The sequence below is a fragment of the Syngnathus scovelli genome, unplaced genomic scaffold (genome assembly GCF_024217435.2).
Source record: "Syngnathus scovelli strain Florida unplaced genomic scaffold, RoL_Ssco_1.2 HiC_scaffold_23, whole genome shotgun sequence".
NCBI classification, from domain to species: Eukaryota; Metazoa; Chordata; class Actinopteri; order Syngnathiformes; family Syngnathidae; genus Syngnathus; species Syngnathus scovelli.
In genome coordinates, this window is record NW_026061323.1 from 538,819 (window position 1) to 548,746 (window position 9,928).

At 42.3% G+C, this 9,928-nt stretch overlaps 1 non-coding gene across 1 annotated transcript; it reads right to left on the reverse strand.

The window, feature by feature from the left end:
- Positions 1 to 2,022: 2,022 nt before the first annotated feature.
- On the reverse strand, positions 2,023 to 9,121 carry LOC125992654 (uncharacterized). Its single transcript, XR_011086255.1, has 2 exons — positions 6,729 to 9,121; positions 2,023 to 3,230 (listed from the first exon to the last, which is right to left on the reverse strand). It is a non-coding gene; the product is annotated as an uncharacterized protein (transcript).
- Positions 9,122 to 9,928: the final 807 nt, after the last annotated feature.

Genomic DNA, 9,928 nt, shown 5'->3' on the forward strand with positions numbered 1-9,928 from the left:
TAATCGGTAGATGATGTATGTACGGATGACAGGACAAAAATTCAGTATTTTTACTGGGATAATTATTCACTTTGTAATTGTAATCTAATGGACGTTAAAAAACAAACAAAACAAATGTGCTCTATGCGCTAAAAAATAAAAAAAATAAAATAAAAACCAGGACCAATAAAGCATTTGGATTTTCTTACATTTTATTTTAAAGATATCACTCAGATGTTCCTATGGAGAGAAAAATGCACATTATAACACAAGATACGTGCTGATGACAAAAATGTCATCTTACTTGGCAACAACACCATCATTCTTTGCCAGCCTGAGGATGGAATCATCAGACTCCCCCTGTTTTGCATTTAGGAGAGAACACGCACATGTAAAAAACCACAAGCATTTGAACCATTGAACACAATCCAGGATGACTCACCATTCTGCGGATGGCGCCACAGATGGCATAGGTCTTGAACTGACTGTTGAAACGACCCGTGACATTGTCCACCTGTAGCAGACATAGTTGAATGAATGACTTTATTTCATACATAGAAATACATCCACATTACATATAATACAGAACGTACATAGAGCTTGAACAAGGACAAACTATATACAGTGTCTGACAGAAGTTCTGTCGCTTGTCCATGTTGTAGAAACAATGGCTTATAACCTGACTTTGACTCACCCAAATGAGGTGTAATGTATGAAAATAAATTTGCTTCACTGCAGAAATATTGATCTTTTAATGAACACAGAAAGGTCAGAGTTTGGCAAAACAAGTTTTGTCGGCTTGTCATACAATACACCCAATCCTAGCAAAACCTTTGCAAGTTAGAAGGCAATATCAACATACTAAAATGTCAAGAAATATTAGCTACCTCTTCCCAATTGTTAGGGTTTTTCAGATTATCCTTATCGGATGATTATGTTGGAATGCAACCGGTAATAAATAACCTACCTTGTCTCATCCTACACAAGGTCGTAAAAGTTCCCCCTGATATGTTTTGGGCTTCCTATTCAGTCTACACCAGCCCCCACTCTTAATAAATATGTCCTTGCAGTTGGGAGGGTTTTCAGACTTCATTCCTGAGCGAGTGAACTCTCCACCTGCAGGTGTCTAAAAGGACTTGCTTGTCTCCCGTGTGGTTCTTGCAAAATAAGTTAGAGTGAGCACAACTCTAACACCTTTTATGATTGGTGTTAGAGATTTGCTCACTCACACTTATTTTGCAAGAACACCACGGGAGACAAGCAAGTTCTTTTAGACACCTGCAGGTGGAGATTTCACCCATTGAAGGAATGAAGTCTGAACCCTCCTTCCTGCAAGGGCATATTTATTAAGAGAAACAGAGTGGGGGTATGAGTAGGCTGAATAGAACGCCCTTGTTCTAGATCAAGGTGCTCCAGTACTGGCCAGCCCAGTCACCAGACACGAACATCATTGAGCATGTTTGGGGTAGAATGATGGCGGACGCTTGGAAGACAAAACCAAAAAATCTTGAACTCTTGAGAGGCACGCAAGACTGCATTCTTTCCTGATGATTTCATCAATATGAATCATTGTCGAACCGCATGGATGCAGTCTTTCAAGCTCAAGGACATCAATTCAGCTACAGCTTTTTCAATTGCCTGTGATGGGTGAGTCGAGTGACGCGACCGATATCGAACAGACACCGCTGCTATGCAAGTACGTGAACTCTAATGGGCCGCAAGAAGAAGTGATCAAATTGACGCCACTATTTTTCTTTAGATTATTTTAATAGTAGGCATACAACTTATGTATTGACACTACGTTGCATTATAAAAGGCTTTTAGATTTTTAAGGCTCCAGACAGGTATGTTTTTTGTTTTTTTTTGGGCCAATATGGCCCTTTGAACATTTTGGGTTGCCGAACCCTGGCATAGACAAAGAGACGTGCTTACGAGCAGTGTTCCCTCTAAGCTGCGCAATTGCGGACTGGTCGTGCAGTCTTGGCGCACATGAAATTACATGCTGCGCACAAAATACAATTCAGCATAAACTGATTGATTAAGATCTACTGTTAGACGTACTCTAATCTAATTAAGTGGATGAATGATTTTCTTTCTGTGCCTTTTTGTAGTGTAAATCAGTAATTGACAGTTGTCCAGCCAATGATATGTTTCACTTAGGCTACATAGTATATGTATGACACATATGTGTCCTGCCTATCCATGCAGTGCGGCAGAGTCAAGCGATGCAAATGCTAAATTAGCTAATCATGGCGAAACGAATGAGCAGCGACACATCCACTCGCCAAGCCAAAATAAATAAGAGATGCTTCTTTTAAGTTTGGATGGCTGTTGGAGTGTGTGCAACTACAAGAGGAAACAGTGAAACTGGGTGAGATTTTCTCTTTTTGAATGAGAAAGGTCTCCTCTGCAAAACATGCAGTGAAGCCAAAGTGGCGGGCGAGTTTACGGAGGGAAAAATACGGAAGAAATGGAAGTTGGACTACCTCGCGCGTCACATTCAGCAGAAATGTCATTTGAAAGCTGTTGGAATTGTACAAAGACTCAAGATGGGAGAGCGGATCGGTACGTTATTGCAAAGAACGCAAAAGATCGACAGAAAAGGAACGAGCTGTCACACAAAACAAAATCCGACCCCGAGCAAGTTAAAGTTCTCATTGACAAGATTTATTTATTTATTTATTTATTTATTTGTTCATTCATTCATTCATTCTGGTGTTGCACACAGTGGTCCACAGTGTGCACAGGGAGCTTGTGTGTTTGCACAGTCACTTGAAAAATTAGACGGAACACTGCTTACAAGGCACAATTAGAGCTTTCTGGAAAGCCAGGATCATTGCAGAAGAGCAACGTGACGACAAGACAATATGGAACTTGGCATGTTTCATGGCAAACTTGCCCAATTGTTTAATTTGGATACAGAAGTCATGGACTTGGACGGATTTGCATATAAATATCTATTAACAATAATGTGAGTACATAGAGTACATGGTTAAACAGTAGAATAAAGTACAACCAATCTCAGTGTCTTGGTCCTATAACTTTTTGTTTACCATAAGTCATGCCATAAATAGGCCCGATAATGCGCTCTATGTGTGGATTAAATACAAAACAGACCCTGCAATTGTGCCTTTTAACCCCAAGTGCCTTATTGTGCCAAAAATACGGTAAGTTGGAAAAAGATTACCTCTGCTATGTTGATCTGCACGGAAGCGTGGTCCTTGGCTCCGATGATCCGGTTGCTCGCAGAGCTTTTAAAAAGAAAATAAAAATAATAATTTAAAAAACAGTGTTTCCATTGATTAATAAAAATACAGTCAAACCTCGGTTTTCAACCACAATCCGTTTCAGAAGGTTGAGAAGCAGATTCAAGTTCAAGTTCAAGTTTACTTTATTGTCAAAAATCCTATGTAACAGGGTTACCACAGAAGTTTGAAATTGCGTTTGACCAGTCTCCAATGTGCAGTTTAACTAAAAACATTTAAATAAGACATTGACATAAATCTCTTTCTTTCTCACACACACATACACACAACACACACAACACAAACACACACACAGCTAACTTACTCATACTGAATTTACAATTTCTTTCTCTGACATATTCATTCACAACATAAACATAGACAATGCACACTTACACATTGCAGTCATTCAAACACTAACATGCTTATAAACATGTGCAGTACTATACAATAAAATACTCTCTCTCACATTCACACACACGCACACACACACACGGTGTGTAATAAGAGTATTGACAATACAGACCCACACACACACACACACACACATACATACACAGCAGCAGAAGTACAATCAGTGGTCATAGAAGTAAAGTGAAAAAGTGTATAACTGTATATAAGGTGCAAGAGTAAAGTGCCAAGTGGCATGGTGACTTTGGAATGTTCAAGTGGTTTTCCTCAGTGTGTTCATGAGTCTGATGGCTTGAGGAAAGAAGCTGTTACTCAGTCTGCTTGTGCTTGTTCCTATCACACCAGGTGATGAGTTGCTGTACCTCCTCTCTGTATGCTGAGTCATCGTTGTCTTTGATGAGGCCCACCACTGTTGTGTCATCTGCAAATTTGATGATGTGATTCGTTTCAAATCTGGCAGAGCAGTCGTGGGTCATCAGCGTGAACAGCAGGGGGGATAGCACACATCCTTGCGGCACCCCGGTGTTTATGACGGTGGTCGCTGAGGAGTTGTTTCCGACTCTGACTGTCTGCGGTCTGTTCGTTAGAAAGTCCAGCAGCCAGTTGCACAGTTAAGTTCTGACGCCTATTGTACTCAGCTTATTCACCAGATGTTGGGGGATGACTGTGTTGAACGCAGAGCTGGAGTCAATGAACAGCATCCGCGCGTGACTGTTTTTGTTCTCCAGATGAGCCAGGCAGAGGTGGAGTGCTGTTGCTATGGCGTCATCAGTGGAGCGCTTGGGGCGGTAGGCAAATTGGTATGGGTCCAGAGTAGTGGGGAGGGTGGATGTTAAGTGGGCCTTCACCAGTCTCTCAAAGTACTTCATCATGATGGAAGTGAGTGCTATGGGTCTGTAGTCATTCAGTGATGATGCTGGTGACTTCTTGGGTAGTGGTACGATGGTGGTAGCTTTGAAAATTGCTGGTATGATGACTTGGTTCAGAGAGGTGTTGTAGATGTCTGTGAGGACGTCAGTGAGTGAGTCTGCACAGTCTCTGAGCACGCGCCCGGGTATGTTGTCTGGACCTGCAGCTTTCCTGGGGTTCACCTTGAGTAGGGTCCTCTTCACGTCCGCTGGGTCCAGTTGAAGTGTTGTGCTGTCTGGGTGTACTGGGGTTTTTGTGGGTGTTGTGGTGTTGTTTTCTTCAAACCGGCTGAAGAAGGTGTTGAGAGAGTTGAGGAAGTCTATGTTGTCCTCACACGGTGGGGGGGATGGTTTGTAGTCTGTGACTGACTGGATGCCTTGCCACAGGCGTCTTGGGTCTTTTGTGTCTGTGAAGTGTGAGTTGATTTTTTGACCATATGCACGCCCCGGTGCAAGTTGGCCCTAGCAGTCTTGAGGGCCTCCTTGTCCCCAGACTTGAAAGCAGCGTTGCGTGCCCTCAGGAGCTCACGTACCTCCCTGGTGAACCAGGGTTTTTCATTTGCTCTCACTGTAATGTCTTTGGTGACGGTTACATCTTCCATGCACTTCGTTATGTATCCAGTTACAGAGTCTGTGTATTCGGTGAGGTTGACGTCCTGGTTGGTGGTGGCCGCCTCCCTGAAGACAGACCAGTCTGTGCGTTCAAAACAGTCCTGTAGAGCTGCTGTGGAGCCCTCTGGCCAGGCCCTGATCTGCTTCACAGTTGGTTTGCTTCTCGTCAACAGAGGTCTGTAGGCTGGAATTAGCATAACAGAGAGATGGTCTGATGAACCCAGGTGGGGGTGGGGAAGGGCTCTGAAGGCCTGTCTGATGTTTGCGTAGACCTGGTCAAGTGTGTTTTCTCCCCTTGTTGCAAAGTTCACACACTTGTGGAAGTGTGGCATTACTGTTTTCAATTTGGCCTGGTTGAAATCGCCAGCGATTATGCAGACCAAGTCCGGGTGTGTGTTCTGTAGTGTACTCACAGACTTGTACAGTATGGAGAGTGCGTCCTTTGTGTTAGCGCTGGGGGGGACGTAAACAGCTGTGATGTTGACGGTATTGAATTCACGCGGTAGGTAGAATGGACGGCAGTTGAGGGTTAAAAACTCAATGTTCTCTGAGCAGTGACTTGTAGTAACTACAGCGTTTGTACACCAGTTGTTGTTAATGTAAATCCACACACCACCTCCTCGAGATTTACCCGTGCTGGTGTGGTTTCTGTCCGCGCGGAAAGTTGTAAACCCATCCAGTTTAATGGCGCTGTCCGGAACGTTGTTGTGAAGCCACGTCTCTGTGAGGATGATCGCGTTGCATTCTCTCACCTTTCGTTCTGTAGTTAAGTCCAGCTTGAGATAGTCCATTTTATTTTCCAACGACCGCACGTTTGAAAGGAGAATAGATGGAAGTGCTGTTTTGTGAGGGTTTCTCTTCAGTCGGTGTTTGATGCCGGCTCGGGAACCTCGCCTTCTCCTCCGGCGTGTGCTCAGACTCCACCGCCGCTTCAGCTGCTTCCAGTGTCGGCTGGTGGGGGAGGGGGAGCCCGCTGCCTCAGAGGTTCCTTTGTCTCGGGACATTATTCCAAGACCGCGAATAGTTTCGCGATCCATGGCAAAGTTAACTCCGGATATATCCTTTGTGCAGTTGTTGCTTCTAAGTCCCAATAGTGTACTTCTGTCGTATGCGATTCTCGGAGACGATTTGGACGGTACATTTAACACAAAACACACATTTTTATCGGGAGCCGGCTTGGCCGCAGCCTCACAGGGCGCCGCCATCTTGGAAAATTACGTTTGGGCACATGTTGAAGGTATGTGCGCAAGTCTTCCTGGCTATAGCAGATGGATTAGTGATTTTAAAAGTAAGTCGATTCTGTTTTTTACCATGATAACAAATTAGTATCGAGAATTGTGGAAAATCACAGGTATTGGTACCGACGACTGAAATTCTAGTATCGTGACAACCCTGGCACACGCACATAAATATGTCAACGGGGCAAATTGCTAGTCCGTGGGGGTTGACAGTGTGCCAATTGTGTGAAGCCAGTCTTTCCACCCTGGCCTCCAAATATCTCAACCATTGTCCCCTTCAAGGATTGACGTTCGACAAGCGCATTTTAAGTACCACAACCATTACATTTGCTCACCATTTACGAGGGACGTAGAGGTCCACAAATTCACCAGCGTCATTCTGCATGTTGATTAGCAGGTCGTCTGCAAAGCAAAGCTGCAGAGAATATTTTATGTCAACAATTTCACTACACACTCCAATACTTCCATTCATCCATCCATCTTGATGCACACATTCAAAATAGCCACAGCAGTGCGTTTTAATATAATTGGCTCACATGACCTGGGAGCTATTGAGCAAAAACGCTATTAACAGTATTAATTCATTGAAAAGAATTTAAGCATTCATCACATAGAGCCTATTTGGAACTATCATCCTTCACAGTTTGGGGTCAAAAAGTCACATGACCTGGAGCTATTGAGCTAAAGCGCTAACATTTATAGTCATAAATTCACAAAAAATATTTGAAGCATTCGAATGATATTATGAGGTGTATCTCAACCAGCCTATGTGGACTATCATCCTGCACAGTTGGGGGTTAATAGGTCACATGACCTGAGAGCTATTGAGCTACACCGCTAATATTTACAGTCATGAATTCACTCAAAATATTCGTAGCTTTGGAATGAAATTCTAAGAGGTGCATCTCAACCAGACCATGTGGGGCTATTATCCTTCAGTTTGAAGTCAATAGGTCACATGACCTGGGAGCTATTCAGCCTCTTAGAATTTCATTCCAATGGTTAAAATATTTTTAATGAATTTATTACTGTAAATATTAGAATTTTAGCTCAATAGCTTCCAGGTCATGTTACCTATTGACCCAAAACAGTGGAGGACGATAGTCCCAAATGGGCTGGTTGAGATACACCTCCTAGAATTTCATTTGAATGCCTGCTTGTTTTAAAATTGAATTTATTACTGGAAATAGAATTTTACCTCAATAGCTCCCAGATCATGTGACCTATTGACCCCAAACTGTTGGATGATAGTCCCACATGGGCTGGTTGTGATACACCACTTAGAACTTTATTCCAATGCTTCAAATATTTTAAATGAATTTATAACTGTAAATATTTGCATTTTTCCTCAATAGCTCCTGAGTCATGTGACCTAATGGCCCGTGATATTGCAGGATGGTCGTCCCACATGGCCTGGTTGAGATATACATATTTTCAGTTGAATGCTTATTATTTTATCCGATTTATTACTGTAAATGAGCATTTTAACTCAATAGCTCACAGGTCATGTAACGTTTTGACCGCAAAAATTGCAGGATGATAGTCCCATGTTGAATGCTCCTCAGATTTTTTTAAGAATTTGTTAATTTGATATACACGGATGAGATTTACACATTTATCATTTGGAAAAAAAACGGACGCGTTTACATGTTATCACACTATGCTTTCCCTTCGATCTCTTTAACGGCATTTACATGCTATCGTAATGCAATGCTTTCCCTTCGCTCTCTATACCGGCGCTTACATACTATAGCACTGCCCTGCTTTTCCTTCGCTCTCTTTTAACGTAAAGCCTATAATATGGGCACGCTTCCCGTGCGACTGGCTTGATCGCAGTGTTACCTGGAAGCGAGTCGAACCGTTAAAGCCAGAATTAAACCCAGAACGTCTGCACTGCGAGACGGACGTGCTAACTAGTGCGTCACCGTGCCACCCCAACCCCTTTCTCGGCTAAATCGCAATCTCGCGGAATGCAACGTGCCAATGCGTGGGGGTGTAAAACTGACCAGAAGACTCTTAGCATAGCAACTAACATGTGGAACGTCCACGCGTACCGGCGTGGAAACTGCCAATTAAACTGCATTTTAACTTTTTGTCCTCTAAACAAACACACACAGTAACGCTATCTGTTTAACGACGATAAACGTCGGTAAAATACACGGTAATATCACCGCATGTGCTCGTTTAAGGCGGTTCCAGAAAGAGAGCAACGCAGAGACTCACCGTAACCGACAAAAGGACGACGAAAAGGACAGGCCACCCCTTCTTCTTCTCTGATGGTATGACGGTTGACGGCAGTTAGCATCCGTTGCGGCCACACATCAAAAACGTAAAGTCTAAAATTTCAAGAAGCATGGCAGTCATATACAAAGCAAAAGAATTACTGGATTATCATTCACTTCGTACACTTTATTGTTCTCTTGTCTTGCCCTGTGCTGAGGTTTGGGGGAATACTTATAAAACTTCACTACAGCCACTTATCATTCTGCAGAAAAGAGCAATAAGGACTATTCATAAAGTCAACTACTTGGAACACACAAATCCACTTTTCATACAATCCAAACTATTGAAATCCACTGACATAGTATCTTACCAAACAGCAATCATCATGTATAGCAAGTAAGCAAAACAACTACCAGAAAATATCCAAAACTTATTTAGGAATCGGGAGGGAGGTTATAAGTTAAGGGGGAATCACAACTTCAAAATCTTAAACATAAGAACAACCTTAAAAGGTTTTTGCATCACTATAACTGGGGTCAAACTATGGAACAATCTAAGTGAGGAACTCAAGCAAAGTCCAAATATCCACCAGTTTAAAAGAATGTACAAAAATATGTTGTTTAGCGGGTACAAAGGCTAAAAGTGCCAAAGGGCTACACACAAGTTAAAATGAAACAGAAAAATAAGTGTGAAAGTGTATCTACTTGTGGTCTGTTGTAGAATTACAGTATATGTTGAATCATTGGTTTAATGCACAGGTGTCAAACTCAAGGCCCGGGGGCCAGATACGGCCCGCCACATCATTCTATGTGGCCCGCGAAGACAAATTGTGCATCAAATTTATGTGTCATTACTAGAATTGCAAATTGTCTTCACTTGTAATATCTTTTTAAAAAAATATTTGACCAGTTTTTACTCGTCTGATTTGAAAACGACTTATTTGTCAGTTTGTTTTGTAGCTTTTACTGTATATAATAGTGTTAAGAGTAAAAGTGATCAAGTCATCACAAAAATCACGAAAAAAATCTTATATAAGACGCACCTGACTATAAGCCGCAGGGTTCAAAATTTTGGAAAAAAGTCGCGGCTTGTACACCGGAAATTACGGTATGTGTTGGAAATGATATACTTTTTTATCATTGGATTCTATGTATCTGCTTTTGTGTGCAAGATTCTCCGCAGTATGTGACCATCTAGCCTTGTGAAAATGACTTGGGGGCATATGGCCGGCTAATGACTGGAGTCATTAGCCGCGCTATACAATAAGCCCCATAGTTAGCTAGACATGTTCAGATCATGATTGTCATGGGAT